The following is a 3,928-nucleotide window of genomic DNA, read 5'->3' as shown; positions in this document are numbered from 1 at the left end:
GAAATAATGGGAGCGGGAGAAGAGGCAGGTTGAAGACAGTGAGTGATTGGAAAGGACACTGGTGAGACTGTGGGGAAAGGGAGAGCTGGGTAGTTGTGACAATTGCTATGACTCCCCTCAGCATGTACCCAGCCACCTGTACTGACCGACGGGACAGCCCGGGCCCTGCCCTGAGTTCTGCGTATCTATCCGGGGCCTCCAGACCTGCTGCTGGGCTGAGTTGGTGGGGCAGCTCTTTTCAGCGGCCTGAATGCTGACACGTGCAATTTACCAGTCGTTACTTTGCACGTTAACCCTGCCTCAGGCCACCTCCTCTCCCTGAGAACCCAGAAAGGAAAACCCCCCAGGACCATCCCAGATGCCAAGGGCAAAAGGAACGTGCAGCTGCAGCCATGCTGGGAGCTGGCTCTTCGCTTTAAAGCGAGGCCACAGGCTTCAGACTCCCTGGCCCTGGGCACAGCCGGGGCCCCCCTCCTGCTTCCCGGGGAATCAAACCCACTTGGTCTCTTTTTCCAAGTCAGCTGAAAAGTTTTTAATCTCTTTGCAAAGTGTCAAGTATCTTCGAGGGCCTCGAAAGGTGATTTTCTAAAAGCAGATCAAACAGCTCTGACATTTGCTGCCAAGCCATTTTAAGTCCTACTACAGGCTTGCCGCTGGCCTCGGCGGCTCGACCGGCTGCAGATAAAGGTGGAAGCAGGATCTCTCGTCACAGACGTGAGGGGCCGGCTTGTGGGAGCCCCACCCTGGAGAGAAACAGATTCCGTAGAAGTTAATCTGCTGCTTTGTCTTGGCCAACAATTTATTCTTTCATGAAAGCCAGGCTCTGGCCCCCCCGGTGAATTCTGCACACACATTTTTTTAATTTGCTGGAATTTGCGAAAACACATCAGCAGCCCTGCTGCTTTCGGGTTTTCATGTTTAGCAAAATAATCCCACGGCACAGCCTTCAAAGGGGCTCTCAGCATCCTGTGCTGCCCAGTTCTATTTTGGCTTTCCAAAGAGGGAGCCGATAGGCGTTTGGAGTCCCGTGAGGAGCACGGGACCCTGGGGTCGCCTGTCTGCTGTGCCTCGAGGGGCTGACAGCCAGGACCATCCAGGATGTGCTTGACAACTCAGATCCCTGCCAGGGTCAGGCAGACAAAGGAGAGGGCCATGGGAGCTGGGGGCAGGGCAGACTCACCTTTCCTCTTTAACCTGGGACGTCATCCAACTGCAGATCCTTGTTGCACAGATGGGGAGACTGAGGTCCATCATTCGGAGAGGTCACTCATCTTTCTTCTCTGCCCGGAGCCTCTCTCTTCTGAGACTTAGAATATTAGTCCCCAGGAGACGAGACTTAAGGGGTGACCTGCGTGTTAAGAGAGGGAGACCACAGCATGTTTACAATTCAGAGAAAAGCCTCTCTTCCATGGTAGGATTTCAGACAAAGGGGCAGGGTGGTGGGGTGAGCACTTTCCAGAAGTCTCTCCAACTCTAGGTGATTTTCCATTCTACCTTGTCCTGGGTGATTCCTGGGTTAGGCCTCCTCCTGGCAATATTTGGCATAGGTTCCTGCTCTCCCATAAACCTGCTGGAGGCACAAGCTGGGGCCCAGGAGAAGCTGGGGCTCACACCTGCAGGCCCAGCATGAAACCCCAAGGTGCCTCTGGCTCTGGCTGGCACGGAAGGCAGAGCCCCCCTCCCCGAGTGCTCAGAAAAATAAACCCGGGCCACCAGTATTCTTCCAGGATCTGCTCGGGGGGCTCAGCCAGAGCAGAAGCTGTTCGCTGCGAGGAAGGGGTGGCCTTCTCACCTCTTTGTCCCGCCAGCACGGTCAGCGAGATGTCTCTCCTGCCCCGCGCTCCTGGCCATGTCCTTGTCCTGCCCCCGCACCTCCTCATGTGCAGCCTGGCCCTTTGTGATTTCATTTGGCTTTTATTGGCTCAAGCTGGATGTTGGGGAGGAAGCCAGATGTGGGGCCGTGGGAGCACTTGAAAGACCAGGTAATTAGCAGCATCTGCCTCCAACTTCTTATCTTGACAGGCGGACACACAGGGCGGTGACCCGGGAGCTGGGAGGCAGTTGCCTTCTCCACATTAAACGAGGCGGAGGCCAAAGGGGAGCCTTCGTCAGCCTGGAATGCCGCCATCTGTGTGTGCGCGCGTGTGCGCATGTGTGTGGGCACACGTGTGCATGCACATGTGCAAACATGTGAGTGTGAATGTCTCGAGAATCATCCCCGCCGCCCATTGCTCTCTTGCCTCCAGGTCTGGGAAGAGCCGTCTGCCAGTCTTTAAACAGCTGGGGGTGGAATTCGTATTATTTGTAAGTTGGGGAATAATTTACATACGATGAAAGGTATAGATTTTAAGTACACACTTGGATGGGTTTTCACCAATGAGCAAAATTCATGTAATCCGCACCCTAACGAAGATGAAGATGTAAAACTTTCTCATCGCCCCAGAAAGTTCTTTATGCTCCTTTCCAGTGAATCCTCCTCCAACCCGCACATGGGCAACCACAGTTGTGATTTCTATCATCACGGATTTAGTTTTTTCCTGCCCTTACATATCATGTAAATGGCATCATGGAATATAAACGTAGACTTAACAGTTTTTTTAGTATTTGGCTTCTTCTGCTCACCATCAAGGTTTTGAAAGTCATCCACGCTGGGGTATGGACCTGTGGCTCATTCTTTTCTAATGCTGAGTATGATTCCAACTGGGTGAATGTAGCACAATCTGTTTGTTCATTCTCAAGTTGAGAGATATTTGGCCAGTTTCTGGCTTTTGGCTACTATGACCAAAGAAGCATCGTAAGTTGCCGTAAATTGAATGGCTTAAAATGACGTAGATCTATTATCTCACAGTTCCTGTGCATCAGGTGTCCAGGCATGGGCTGGGGGGCCCCTCTGTTCAGGATCTCACCAGGCTGAAAGCAAGGTGTCTGCCAGGGCTAGGTCTCCTATGAATCTGGGGGTCCTCTACTGAGTTTATAGAATTGTTGGTGGTCGTAGGACTGAAGTCCTCAGCTCCCAGAGTGCACCTGCTTTCCCTGCCATGTGGCCTTGTCCACAATACAGCACTTTGCTTCTTCAAGGCCAACAGGGATATGCCTACTGCTGCTTCAAATCTCTCTGACGTCTTCCATCTCCGGCCTCTTGGCCTTCTTTCAAAGGGCTCACCTGAATAGTCAATCTAGGTTAATCTCCTAGGATATTTTAGGATAATCTCCCCTTTGATTAATTTAAAGTCAGCCGAATAGGGAGGGACACCTGAAAAACACCTTCACCCTTGCCACATCAGGTAACCTAATCACAGGAGTGATATCCCATTGTATTCACCCCCAGGGCATGTATACGAGGGCAATGAGACTCTTGGAGGCCATCTTGGAATTGTGTCTACCACAGGAAACTAGGAACATTCTGGAGTTTTTTTTGTTACTCAAGTGTGCGTCTTTAAAAGATGAGGGCATTTTCTATTGATCTAAAATAACAATATCCTGCTTAATGAAGTAAATCATTATTTCTAAGTATCACCTGATAACTGGTCCATATTTAGTGAGGAAATCCATTGTCTTAGCGATGTGTCGTAGCAGAAGATCATACAAGCAGAAGATCATCCAGGACCTTAAAGGGTGTGGGGGCACCTGTCCCTTGGCTTGCCTTCCATCTAGCACAGTGACCTTTGTCATGGCTGGCTGATGGGGGTGGCTCACTCATTTGGCGGATGATTCGTAGGGTTCTTCCTTTTGTCACCATTCAGCTTGTTTCTTAATTCCTTTTCCATCCTGTGAACTGGAAGTCCAGTCTGCACTTTCATGGATCCTGTAAACATCTTCTGGTTGGACCAGGCCCATGGGATAGCTGAGAGCCTCAAATGGTATCTCCAGGCAGACAAAAGATTGCTGGTCATACCACTGTTTCTTTTTTTTTTTTTTCCCCCCCACT

General features: G+C 50.9%; 1 long non-coding RNA gene across 1 annotated transcript; it reads right to left on the bottom strand.

Annotated features, from left to right (window-relative positions):
• Positions 1–507: 507 nt before the first annotated feature.
• On the bottom strand, positions 508–1,980 carry LOC309853194. The gene is made up of 3 exons (XR_014305560.1): positions 1,793–1,980; positions 1,181–1,348; positions 508–743 (listed from the first exon to the last, which is right to left on the bottom strand). It is a non-coding gene; the product is annotated as an uncharacterized lncRNA (long non-coding RNA).
• Positions 1,981–3,928: the final 1,948 nt, after the last annotated feature.

The sequence above is a fragment of the Mustela nivalis genome, assembly GCF_964662115.1.
Source record: "Mustela nivalis genome assembly, chromosome: 18".
Classification (NCBI taxonomy): Eukaryota; Metazoa; Chordata; class Mammalia; order Carnivora; family Mustelidae; genus Mustela; species Mustela nivalis.
Note: the sequence above shows the minus strand (reverse complement) of the source record. Positions and strands in the feature narration are given on the sequence as shown.